The sequence below is a fragment of the Zea mays genome, chromosome 1 (assembly GCF_902167145.1).
Source record: "Zea mays cultivar B73 chromosome 1, Zm-B73-REFERENCE-NAM-5.0, whole genome shotgun sequence".
Classification (NCBI taxonomy): Eukaryota; Viridiplantae; Streptophyta; class Magnoliopsida; order Poales; family Poaceae; genus Zea; species Zea mays.
Genome location: NC_050096.1, coordinates 199,599,020 through 199,612,837, shown reverse-complemented (window position 1 = coordinate 199,612,837; position 13,818 = coordinate 199,599,020). Strand labels below are relative to the sequence as shown.

Here is a 13,818-nt window from a genome sequence, read left to right as displayed (position 1 = left end):
CTGCGCGCAACGGTCGACTCTGCAAAGCAAACAGTGCAAATCAGATGTCAGAGCAGACGGTCAGAGGGGCACCGGACTGTCCGGTGTCGCACTGGACTGTCCGGTGCCACATGAGGATAGAGCCTCCAACGGTCGACCAGCTCCAAGCCCTAATGGGAAGATGACATGGCAGCTCACCGGACACTGTCCGGTGGCGCACCGGACTGTCCGGTGCGCCCATCGCCAGCAACCTTCTCCAACGACTACATTTTGGATGGTGGCTATAAATACCACGCCAACCGGCCACTTCAAGGTGTGGGAGTCCAAGCAACATTCCAAGTCATCTAGTTGACATACTCAAGCCCTCCCAACCACTTCTATTCATTGATCCATCCTATACACAAGATCTAGACCACTACAACCAACACAAGTGCCACAAAAGATAGAGCAAGCAAGAGAGAGCTACTCATTTGAGTTTAGCACTAGTGCCTTGTGAGATTCATTGAGAGATAGTGTGTGCTACTTCTTTGTGTTCATTTGCGCGTGGAGTTTTGACTCCCATTGAACTTCCTCCAAAGTTTTGGAGGCTTGTAAAGCTAGTAAGAGACACCAAAGAGTGTGGTGATCCTTGTGGGGTCTTAAGTGATCCTTGAGAAGAAGAAGAGCTCTCCGGTCTTTGGTGATCGGTGGAGAAAGAGGAAAAGGGTTGAAAGGGACCCGTCCTTAGTGGACTCCTCAACGGGGACGAGGCCTTCGAGGGCCGAACCTCGGTAAAACAAATCACCTGTGTCTCGTGTGCTTATTGCTTGTGATTTGTTTGTTCTTTTCCTTTCTAAGTTCTTCTTGCACTATTCTTTGCTAATACTATTTGGTGTTGCTTTAAGTTAAATTCTCATTTAGTGAAGCAACGCCTTGCAAGAAAGAACTTGTGCTATTGCTCTTCTTATCTAAGCCATCTTGCTTTATTCTCATAGACTTATTAGTTGTATTGATTTATCAATTCCGCATTATTTGCAAGCAATACTCTTTTCAAGCAAGGACTTAGTTTTTTTATATACTCCGATAATTGTATATCTTGTTCTAACCACTAATCAAGGGATCTAGTTGGGTGATAAAGTTTTAATTTTCAGGTTTCGCCTATTCACCCCCCTCTAGGTGACTTTCAATTTTATATGAAGATAACTCAAGTCCTCGTATGAAAATGATAAAGTGAAGTACTGATTATGTTGAAACTTGGATACTTACACTAATTTCACATGTAACTCATACAAACAAGTGAAAGTGAAAGGAAAGAAACGTGGGCATCTTATAGATCATATGATCCAAACATTTTTATGGTTACATATGGACATATGTTGTATCTCCGTAAAATTTCACGATTTTTTGAGGCTATTTATGTATTATTAATTTCTTGTCATAGAAAATTATCAAAATACAATTAAATCATTAAAATATTGTTTAAACAAAAAATTGATGTATTACAAAGTCATAGATCTCTTCAAGCTCTACAATTTTCATATAAACTTTATCTTCATCCGATTTCATATGTAAAAGTTATGATTTTATAAAATATTATGCAGAAAAAGAAAAAACGGGTACCCGAATTCCGGGTACCCGTATCAGACCTGGGATTTTCGGGTACTGACCGGGTATTAGTGATTCCGTATCCTACCCGTATCCGAGGTTCAATATCTAGGTAATACCCGTATCCGTCCAGACAAATAAAATATCCGTATCCGTATTCGAAATTACGTCCCGTTTTGGTACCCGTATCCGATACCCGTTCCGGGTACCCGTCCCGTTTTTATCCCTAACGATAATACGAGTCGGCTAGCTAGAACACTGGAACACCTTCGTCCGATTATTGCTGTTGTTAGGCTATCCGCAACCGTTACCCCTAAATTTTTCCCCCTATATCACTTTTTCCCCCTATTTTTCCCCCTATTTTTTCATCTCCCGCAACGGTTCTCCCTAAATACTCCCCCTATACCCCACTACCACTATAAAATATCATTTTCTATACCAACTATCAATTTTTTTATCTACTAACAATTACTCGTGGACCCACAGCACAGTGTTTAGGGTGATGAACAGTGACACGCTAAATCTGGGGGGAGAGAGAAGGGGACCGACACGTAGGGGACGCTGTAGGGGGCACCGCTGCGGCCATAGGGTGCCCCCTACAGCCGACATGCAAGGGGAGGGGAAGGGGTAGGGTCGACCGCTGCGGTCAGTCTTATTGTTCGATGTGATGTGACTGTTGCTAGCTGCTGGCTGCTGGCCCATTGCCTGCATGTGCACAGAGCACAGGCGGCCGATCGAGTCCGCTGGGGAACGAAGCTGCTGCAGCAGCGTCGGAATCGGATCGCATTCGTCAGCCACGCATCTGGCGGCCGACAGCAACCGGTGCACTGTACCCGGCCGGGATGGACCGACGGGCGGATGCGTTCAAGGGCTACACCGCTACAGACGACGGCGTAGTACGTCCGGTCCGGGGTCCGGGCTGCCTGTGGCTTGGCTCCACAGCCTCCAGAGTCCAGGGCGCTGGGCGCGGCAGGAGAGAGCGATCTGCACGCAGTGCCCGCACCTGCAGATAGCTAGTAGCATATAGATAGAAAGATACAGGTCCGTCCTCCATCCGTCGCCATCGTGCGCGCCTGGTCGCGTCAGGTCAGTGACAGTGCCGTGCGCCCCCCATCGCCCCATCACGCTCACGCCACAGCGCAAGCTAGGGCTGCTCTGCTCCCCCGTGCCCGGTCCGCGTCGCTTGCTTCCGGCCCCCGTCTCTCCTTCGAAACAGGCCATCGCCGTCGCCGTCGCCGGAATTCAACTCGGAACAGCCTTCCCCCCCGGCCCCACCCGGCGGCCGGAATTCAACCCCGAACAGCCGTCCTGCTGCCGCCCGCAGCGGTAGCTATAAGCTGGATGGTTCTTTCTTTCTTTCTTTCTTTTTCTTGCAGCGGATCGCGCGGCAAGATTGCGGGTCGTCGTCGGGCGCGGGCCGGACGACGACGCCTGTGCTGGGAAAGTGTGGCGCAGCTGGGTGCACGGGAGCAGCACGCCACGCCGTCTACGTGTAGACCGCGCGCGCAGCAGCTCGTTAATTACGTGCGCGCGGCGCTAGCTAGCTGCCTAGCTCTCGTCGACCACGACCGCCACCGTGTCCGTGTCCGTGTGCGCCTGTCACCCCCCCTCTGTCACTCAGCGTGTACTAGTATTCTGGGAGAAGTGTGTCTCACTTTGCACGAGTTCGGGGGAGCCCAGCCCAAGCAGGCGCCGCCGACGACCGCGGGGGCGGAAGACGAGTCCGCGTCCCGCGCGCTGTCGCGCTCGCATGCGAGCTGACGACGGCCAGCCACATCACGAGAGCGCGGTGGCGGACAAAGATGCGGTTTTTTAAGAATCCCGGAAACTAATAAACTGACTGCGGCGGCCCGCAGTTCCGTGTAAAGCTTAAGAACAGACAGAGGTGGGCGGTGTTGTTGCTTCCGTCGTCGGTGTTGGTGTTGCTCGTGCCGCGCATCGAGTCAAGGTGTGCCGTGGACGAGAGGATGCCGGTCGCCGCGAAAAGGATACTGCGGCTGAGGGCACAGCAGAGAGAAAGACTGCAAGACCGATGCGAGTAAGTGAGGGCCTGTTTGGTTACATAGTATTTTTACATTTTTAAAGCAATACTATGGTATTGTACAATACTATGGTTTTAGAAGCCAAAAGGTGTTTGGTTGGTGCTATCAAAACCCTGTTTTGAATACCATGGTTTATCTAAAACTATAGTATTTTTGGAGTTTTGGATACTGAAGTCTAGACCTCAGTTTTCCTTGGTTTTCTTCCATCACCAGCCTCTGCCACGATGGCCCGATCACCCGTTGTCCACTCCCCATGCAGTTAATACTGCGTTTCTAAACTTTGGAACCAAACAAGCATCGGTTTCCATGAAAACTGTGAAAAAAAACATGGTATTTAAAAACTATAGTATTTATGTCACGACAATTATAAACCACAATATTTGGAAACCATGGTTTTGAAAGACTTTGATTCCAAACAGGCCCTGAACAGTCGAAGCGCCGCCGTTGGGTTATACGGGTTAAGCCGCAATAAGCCTGCTTTTAACATTGTGGGCTGCTCTGCAAGATTGTGCAGGTATGCCCAACAGTCTCTGCAAGATAGAGTTAGGAGTGTAGACTTGAGCCTTGAGGCACGTTTATTCTAGATGTCGTCTGTTTATCCACACGGACAATTAGGGCTAATTTGAAAACTCCATTTTTTTCAACTGATTCATATTTTTCTAAGTGAAAATGAACTATTTTTTCTTGACAAATGAAAATCTCTTGAAAAAATGTGGTTCTCAAACTAGCTCTTATAGAGGTTTTGGACGTACGTTCTACTTGGGTTGGGTGGATTGATAAACATAAAGATAAATAAAATTATAGGCTCTGGTATCAAGTAAGCAGCGGCATGATCTACTAGCTCCCCCCTTCTGTTTCATTCTTGTGAGAGTTCTATGCTAATGACCTCTAGTTCATCCCTATGTATACCATTTAGTATCTTTGTCCGAGTCCTAGTTCTTTAGTTCTTCTCTTTGAATCGAACCTAAATGAATCGATCTACTAGGTCGGAGCGAGAGAGACCCTTTTATAGCTCAAGAAAGGAGGGAGACTTGCATGTCTGTTGGACGGTAGGTCCCATCTAGCAAAGGGGTAACAACTCTTATCTTACCATAGTCGTGGAGTCGTACACTGTGGCATGTCTCGATCATTCCACAATGTTGAGTATATCCTGCTTTAGTGGCAGATATATTTGTTATAGTCACAAGCGATGGAGTCCACGTCGTTGGATACAACATAGTTGGTAACCGGTGTACCAGTTTGTACTTTGTAATGCTTGATGGTATTTAAGTGTGGCTATAAGAGCGATGGCACGTATCAAATAGTGCTCTCGACTACGCTTCCTGCCTATACCACATTAATAGTGCACATCCTTAACCACAATATCGTCCATCATATTTGATGAGATAGACGAGAGTCGTATTCAAACCATCAGTACCATATGATCGTCTAGATTATAGACAAACATGGTCCTAATGTCGTACCCTCTGCGACCACTCTGCCTCAGGGGCAACATCATACATATTCACTAGTTTGTGATGGCTCCCACACCTAGCCTAGCAGGAAGCTTTGCTTCCCACATAAAGGTCCAGGGATTCTGCCATATTGATATTGGAACAAGAGGAGCTCTGAGACAGGGGGGCTTAGAAGTCCGAAGAGCCTAGGATGACCTGGAGAGCTCGATAAACATGGGGTTGTGTCGTAACCTAAGGGGTGTCTTAAAGTCTAGAGAGAGGGGGTGGGGTTGAGATCAGGAGTCTCTAGGTTGTACATGCCCTTAAGACTTGCTTGTTCAGACTTATCATGATGGTCGCTCAGTGGTTTCGAAGGCTCTAATATCAAATCCCTCGGTACGATGGACTCCTTTCTTAGTTAGAGCTGAGGTAGGTTCTCTAGAGCATAGGGCCTCAGGAGTGGCAATTTCTACTATCGGACTCCTTAGAATATATCTTAGCAGCATTAAAGGGATGTTATTCTTGGAACGAGGATAAACAGGAGAGACGAGAGAGAAAGGTAGATGATCATGCTTCTCTAGGAGCGGGCGCCGCTAATCACTATATTATCATCCGCATTTGGTATGGTATCCATCCTCAAGTGCGGGGTTCAAGAAGCTCTATCTGAATAAATCAATTAATTTGGCAAAAACAGCTTCGCACAACTTATTAAGCCGTTGCGCGCGCAGAAGCTACTCTCGAACAGAGTAGAAGTCATATATATACACTACCCCTCTGCCCTAAAATAAAATTCGTTTTGATTTTTTAATGGCTTCATATAATATTCGGTATATATATATACACATACAATTCAATATAGACAAAAAAAATCAAACCCTAAAACAAATATTATTTGGTGGTACCGTAGCGAGTATATTAAAGAAAAATAAATTTTCAATGGATCAATCAATCAAAGAACCCTTGTGTAGTACGGCACCTCATGTCCAGCTTGTCTGTACTGACGACAGTGAGAGCAAACCCTCCAATCCGGAAACCCTGGCGATGCAGATAAAACGTTAGCAGAGACCGACGAAGCATACTAGCTAGTAGGCTAGTAGGTTGATACACGCACTGATGATAGATCAATCTGTACTACATTAAGAGCGGTGTGTAGACCGCCCCCGCTCCCGATAACCACGCAACTGCCCGACCTCCGTTTTCATCGCCGCCGCGCCGCGCCGCACGCCCCCGCCTCCGCCTCGAGCAGCCCGCAACGCCCGCGCCGAATCCCCCTCACTACGCCCGCAGGAACCGCCAGCACAGCCCGCCGCGACCCGCACGCCCGCCGCGAAACGCCCGCGCGCCGTCCATACGCTCGCCGCGAAACCCCCGCCGCGAAATGCCCCCACTCTTCATCGGTCGGCTGCTGAACCCTAACCCACTGGCCCACTGCATCCTCTACCCCATCCTGAAATCCACCTCCACCTCCCAAGCCCCACCTCCTCCTTGGCCGCGCCACGGAGGCACTCGACGTGCCCTGCTAAGTAATTTGAGTACACGCCGTGCGAGGACGTCGAGCGGTCGCTGCGGTTCCCACAGGACCACCTGGTGTACCGTGAGCGGCACTGCACGGCGTCGGAGCGGGAGCGGGAGCGGCTGCAGTGCCTGGTGCCCGCGCTGGTTGGCTACCAGACCCCATTCCCGTGGCCTGCCAGCCACGACGTCGCCTGTTTCGCATATTCAGTATCAATTGTTTTCCAATTATTTTTCTGATGGTATTCCATTTAAATAAATGCTACAATGCATCCTAGAATATCAATTGTTACAGTAATTTCCACACATAAAAGATATCTGGTTGGATAGTGTCACGATTTATGTGTTATTCTATTAAAATAGTCCTTAAATAAGAGATTTGCACTGACAGCTACCCATTGACGTAGGAGAAGGTTTCAAATTCTTCATCGAAACCACCTGTCCATATGACTGGTAGTGGTAGGCCTAATGCTCCTCCATACCGTCTTCCAGTTCTTCCAATGGACGATGATGAAATCTCATCCAAAGGTAAATCATATTGATATTTACTCCATTATTAGTACAACAGTGTAATGATTGGTGTTTGCATGGTTTAACATTATGTTTTGTTTTGGATATTTCTATTTCTATCACTTTAAAGTGACGTAGTGACTGCTACCTGCCTACTATTATATGTTTGTTTATAGCAATGGCATCAAAACTAGAAACAACTGACATGGTCTTTAAAAATATAGCTGATTTGTCATAGCAATGTTACTGACACAAAAGGGATAGTGTGTTGGTAGATGCAATCCCCTTTCATGCCTAATTTGTGGTAGAGATTGACAATTCACTGCATGAATCATCATTTGCTATTGTGGTCTTGTTCATACAAGTTTCTCTTGCATCAGACAAAAATCAAGGATAATTCTATATCCTTGATAATAGGTGCTAATAAATGCAAGTATCCTTTTATTTTCTAGGTGGACTGTGGGTGTGAATTGCCTGCATTTTCTTGTTGATTTTCTAATCAACAAGCTCTATGTTAAGTCGTGTTAGTTTATTTATTCGTGCTCAGGATCTTGAAAGAGTATGTTTTGAATTGATATTGCATTTATTTCAAAGTGTTTTGAAGTGATATATTCATATAAAACATTCAGTCTCATTTGTTATTAGATGCATACATTTTTCATAACATATAAGAGATACTTTTTCTTCGTCGTGGCAAGCATCATATATGCCTGTCACAATTCAGCAAGATACTCCTTTCGACAGTGTTAAAGATACTGTCAAGCTGACATCACTTTTATGTTTCCATTCTTGCTACCCATAATCTGGTCTATGACTCTTGACAGAAGTAGGATGTTCTATGTAGAATTCAATCTGCTAGCCCTTTTTAGTAGTATTAGTTTTTTCTCCCTTGAATACGTAGGAGAACTACCTATGCAATAGTGATAACCTTTTTAGATATAGGTTGAAGAAATGAAAAGGGCCAGCCCTGGTACTTGTTTGCTTGTTTTGTAGCTCCATCCTCTTGTCGCCTCTGCTGTATTTCTTTGTCTGGAAGCTTACGTTGCCAACCTTTCCCAAGTCAGGCGGTTGGAATGTACCAAGGTCTGCTTCCACATCAGAACCAGGTCCCGACTATGTTTTGTAAGCTGCTTGGGTAATGACATGGAATCGAAGTAGCCTTTAGGCAGCGTTCGGTTCCCATGGATCTGTGGCCTGGAACTAGCAAAATTCCTTGTCTAATTTATATAAGTTTTGATGAGCTAGAACGATTCTAGGTGCATTCCAATACTGGCCTTGTTCGTTTGTTCGCTTGTCCAGCATTGCCCCAGGAACCGTTTTAATAGGTTAAAGCTTATATAAATTAGAGAAGAAATCCATCTAAAAATTAATTCAGGCCACCATTCCATGATAACAGAACGACCCTTAACTGGAATTGTTCTGTAGATTGCGTCTGGACATAGGACAACAAAAAAGTGCACAACACAACAGCTTGTAACAAGGCCATATGCTCTATACCCCTATTCCTCTTCCGAACAGGTGAACTTTTACTGTCTGGAGCAAGTGAACTTGATAGAGAACCATCGATGATCAAGTAGACATAACTGATATCTGGTTCCATTCTACTTGGGATTCTAGGCTCCCAGCTTTCGACCAACCCTTCAGCTCGACTCCAGTCCTGATCAGGTAGATATACCTTTGAAGTACTAAATGGATGTAAAGTACTTGTATGAACTAAAACTTAATTAAAAAGTTTCTTTAGTGCTGCCAGATCTACTGATGCAGAAAATCTCTCCCGTGGCGATAATCGTCCCAATATGTTGCCAACAAAAAACACCAACCGCCCAATAATAAAAATTCATGAAGTTAAAATATAGTCTGTTTAATTGGTTAAGCTATCTCTAGCCGTGTTATTCATCTCATCCTCTATCAGTCAGGTACATGAAATTTAGTTAATTGTATTGATCCCTACTTATAGCTATTTCTCCACCTTTCTCTAAACAATGATTTGTTGGTCCACCAATACCAAAACTATTCTAATTGTAACACTTTCTCAGATAAGAAAGTTGTCAAAGAAGTAGATTGGAAGCCAGTATTTGACTCATCACTTCATCACATTTTTCTTCTCTATTTCAGTTCTTCTAGCAGTTGAACTTTGCTAATTGAAGCTGCAAAAGGAACTTCGATAGATCAGCATTACGAGGCACAGCAGTGAAAGCCCCATGTTTACCTTTTCCACGGTGAGTATGTAGTGACTATGTGATCTCTCTTATGCATTTATGCATTTAATTTGACTGAATGCTTCTATGAAAAGAACATTTGGATGGGCTAAAGCATGCTGAAGTAGTTTGCATGGTGTTTACAATTACATACTAGATCATTAGCCATTACCATGTGATGCATGCTAAAACTTTGATGATAAGTAGATACCCCCACTATGATCTCAAACATGTTCAGTTCAGCACGCCGGAACAGAAAGCACGCCACAGTGGTCCTTGTCAAATTCGACGCCTTCTGCCAACAGAGTCAAACAAGACTGCATGTACGTCGTCTTGCAGACTTGCACTGCTTCTCATTACAATCTTCCTACCTATAAATCTGCTGTTATTCCATCTCCGATCAAACAAGCACTTCATCATCACTCTCAAATACAACCAGCTACATACAGTTGACTGAACTTTAATCTTCTTATGGTATCAAATGAATTAGTTTCATTTTTTTGAATGTTGGATAAGATGCTTGAAGCTTGACAAAGCCTTGGCACCAAATTGAATACCCATTCATAAATTGTATCATAATTCAAATTGTTTAGCCTCATGAAGCATGAAAAAATTATGCCCTCTAGACTGAAACTTTTTATTTGGATCAAATCAAATTATCTTCAATATTCTTTCTTTTACCCTCATTGTGCAATTTGAACTATCAGGATGCATTAGATTTTCTGTAAGAATTTACTTGTAACCCTGGAAATATTCCAATCAGCTCCATGCTTTCATCCATTTTCACAGTTAATTTCACAAACATCTTCCTCCCTTGATTACTTGAAATAATGGAGTGGACATACTGAACTGTTTTATCTCTGAACTGAGTGCCGATCTATCTACACATTACAAGCAAGAATTATGAATGTTGAATTCAGCTGTTTTGCTCCAATGCTACTTAATATTAAGTTATGATGAAAAAAGTTAATCTTGGGCCTAGGCAGAATGTACTACTTAATAATTCTTAGTAGAGCAAACTAGACATCGACCTGGTGACACATTGTGCTGGACTGCTGGTTATGACTATTATCATTGCTACCTGGTGACACATTGTGCTGGACTGCTGGTTATGACTATTAGCATTGCTAGAAACAGTGTATCCTGTTCGGTCGAGCTGGTTCCAGCTGCAGTAGCCATCCCACCAACATCGTAGCAGCTGCACCAAGTCAGCAGCAGATACAGCCAGAGAGAAGAGGCTGCACTAAGCAGGATAGGCTGCAGGCATGCAGCTGACCGGCTGGGCTATTCAATCAGCCGCAGCCCAAAGCCCCAAACACCCGCTTAAATCAGAAGCAAACATGCCCAAATATAAGACACAGTTTGATTTGGTGTGGTCTTCGAGATTACTCTTTGACTGCTAATTTCTCTTATAATGTCATTCGTGGCAAAAAGGTTGGTCAGTAGAAAGTATTTCTAATGGCTGGGAATTTGAACCACTGTCTGATTTGGACAGTAATTATTAGTGAGATGCCAAGGCACATTGTCGTTTTGTAACTATATGCTATTAGGGGTCAAGTATAGTGCTTTTATATGGTTTGAGTTGCCAAGCTTAGTTAATGAACCATGAACAATAATATTCTTTTACTTTTTAATTGTAGTTAGCCAGTTACTTATCAACGTGGGATTCTTATTACAGCTGTGGGATATTCTTGTAGAGAACAATTATGACATTATGGGTCTGTTTTATGCCTATTTTTTCTGCCATCCTTTTGCTTTTGCATTATGATTGTGTGGTAAAAGAAATATTCAACGGCTCCATATTGGAATGTTTCTATGGAATTTCACTGTAGGCAGACATTATGGAGGTCCATTCTCCATTGAACACTCTAGGGTGTCTTGAGGCAGTTACAAACTAGCTTGAATTGTACTGCTTCAAAAGCTAAACCTAAACTGAAGTCAGATGTCTTCCAAGTTCTCGGAGGCTTAAGTGCTTAACATTAGAGTGTTACACTTTTTATTGTACCGACTACCCTATAAATCAGTCAAATCATGTACCACTTATTGACCACAACATTAATGTTGCCAGGCTTACTCCTCTTGGCGAACCTCCTTCACCAAGAGCTGCACATGTAGCAACTGCTGTTGAACCATGGTGGTCATTCAGGTACCTAGCTTAGCTGTGTCAATTTTGTTGTCAGGTCGGTGCTGATGCAATAGCGAATATCACCAATCCCTTCGCATTTTGTTTCTTTTAGGGTGGAATTGGTCCAGCTGGCTTATCCGCTGAGGACCTTCATGTTCTTGATCTTAAACAACAACGACCGCGATGGCATAGGTGGATTCTCTTGCTACTCTACTGTGGTTTAAATTGGGACTTTTAGTTTGACTGTTTGCTGAGGATTCTATTTCTTTTGCACAGAGTGGTGGTTCAAGGTCCTGGTCCATGGTATGGATATGTGATGGCCTTGGTTGGTCAACGATTCTTATTGACAATTGGTGGCAATGATGGTAGGAAATTGCTCGTGTCTGTCATGTCTAGATTATTGCTACATACAGATCATTCCAGCTGATCGATGTTGATAGTAAGACTGCATCAATGTTTCAGGAAAACGACCCCCGGCAGATGTATGGGCCCTTGATACTGCGGCCAAGCCATATGAATGGAGAAAACTTGAACCGGAAGGTGAAGGGCCACCACCATGCATGTAAGTGCCCCAGTAATACTGAGGAAACTTTACTCCTTTTAGATTCTACTTAAATCATTGAGCTTAAGAGTAACTCCAAGAGTTTCTATATCCTTATTGATAGAAATAGAGATTTTGGTCCTCCAACAGCTTCTTTAACTAGATGTCCAAATATTGCTATCCTCTATTTTAGATTTCTGGCTAGGCAAAGATGCAGAGCTATATTGACTCTAGAGTGTGCACAAGATATAGAAAAACTGTTGGAAGATGAAAATATATAGAGAGGGATTTTTTCTCCAAATGATGATTTAGAGAGTGAGTTTAAAGAAGACTCTTGGAGATGCCTTCAGTTTCGTGGCTTGATGATGCTGCATACATTAATGAGCTGCTTTTGATTCACATTAAATTGCTTCATAATTTCTAATAAAGCTCCCAGTGCTTCATAATTTGTAATAAACCTCTGGGGAGATGGAGACGGAGGTGAGTGCGGCGCGGGACGTTATGGCCATGAAGGATCACATAGATCTCGAGGCCTCGCAGTCGCAGTAGCCCAGGAAGCTGCCGCCAAGGACCTCAAGGAGATCGCCGGGAGCTTCTGGCTTGCCGCCTCAATGTTCAGCAAGAAGTGGCAGAAGTGGAGGGGCAAGCAGAAGCTCAAGAAGCAGGAGGCCGTCTCAATTTGAAGTCTACTAACATATCCTTGCACATAGAAATTGTATGATACACCTGGAGTCCACCTTCACCATAGGTAGGCAGCAGTTATCCATGCTGATGATCTGCCTTCTCTTGCACCACAAAGTCGTTTGAAAGGGCGATGTTTCCCGTATGTATATTCCATTTGGTTGAACACATGTTCCTTTCTCTAAATTTTCGCACTAATCTTTTTCTTCAGAACATGATGTTATGTTCAGGCTAATGATACATATGTTGAATTGAACAATGCTCTCTTTATAGTGTGTCTGATTGAACAATGCTCTCTTTATAACAAATTAGAACATTATGCCTTCTAACAGATACTAAATTTCAGAACATGTGTCTGATTGAATTCTACACCAGTTCTTGGAAGAGAAAGCCTCACCAAGTCATCATCTCCAGGTTTGTTATTGTTTAGATGCAAATCATCGTTAGTTAACTTTTTGTGTTGAAGTAATTGTTTGGTTGAGAAAATTGGTTGCCTATCTTCTATTTTCTCTGTTTTGTTATAGCACCAAGCTGATTTGTGTCTAATTTATAGGAACGATGTTAGTGAAAGTCAATTTAATCTGGTGCTGAACATTGAGTTGCAACAAATTATCGATGGAGACTGAGTCACCGCAGCTAGAAACCACTGTCTCAAGGTGATGAACATTGAGTTGCAACAAATCATCAATGGAGACCAAGTCACTACAGTCAGAAACCACTGTCTCAATTTTAGGAGATTTTCCATCTATGTTTGTTAGAAGGTATAATGCCTATTTATCTCTTGTATTCGAACATTTGGCAATTAAGAAATAGAAGATTACTTCCCCAATATCCTTTCTTCCTAATATCACCTTTTACGGCTTCTGGGGAACAATCACTTGGTATTACCGACTGACATGTCCATTCATATGTGAGATATTGGGTTGATATATATGTTGTTCATTTCCATGTAATTGTTGTGCACTAATATTTATCGAATAATTTATACACCGTCGCAACGCACGGGCACTCACCTAGTAATATATAGGGCTATAGGCTAACGCATGGTGTCGGGGCATGCATGCATGCTGTTAATCGCATGCCCGTCACTGTTGTTGCGATGCGACGGATGGCGTTCGTTTTATTCAAAGCGAGATCTAGCAACCGATACGCTCGGGTAAAGGCAGTGCCTGTCGCGGGGCCCAACGCACGTCCTCTCCCCGTACGTCCCCCG

General features: G+C 43.9%; 1 long non-coding RNA gene across 4 annotated transcripts; it reads left to right on the top strand.

Annotated features, from left to right (window-relative positions):
* Positions 1-2,624: 2,624 nt before the first annotated feature.
* Positions 2,625-13,610, top strand: LOC103643023 (uncharacterized). 4 transcript variants are annotated; one of them, XR_002266320.3, is made up of 10 exons: positions 2,625-3,601; positions 6,958-7,078; positions 9,176-9,581; positions 11,327-11,404; positions 11,496-11,575; positions 11,660-11,748; positions 11,846-11,945; positions 12,118-12,672; positions 12,952-13,019; positions 13,159-13,610. It is a non-coding gene; the product is annotated as an uncharacterized lncRNA (long non-coding RNA). The 4 variants fall into 4 exon arrangements; XR_002266321.3 differs by having other exon boundaries at positions 9,176-9,279; positions 11,846-12,672; XR_002266322.3 differs by lacking the exon at positions 12,118-12,672.
* The last annotated feature ends 208 nt before the right edge of the window (positions 13,611-13,818 follow it).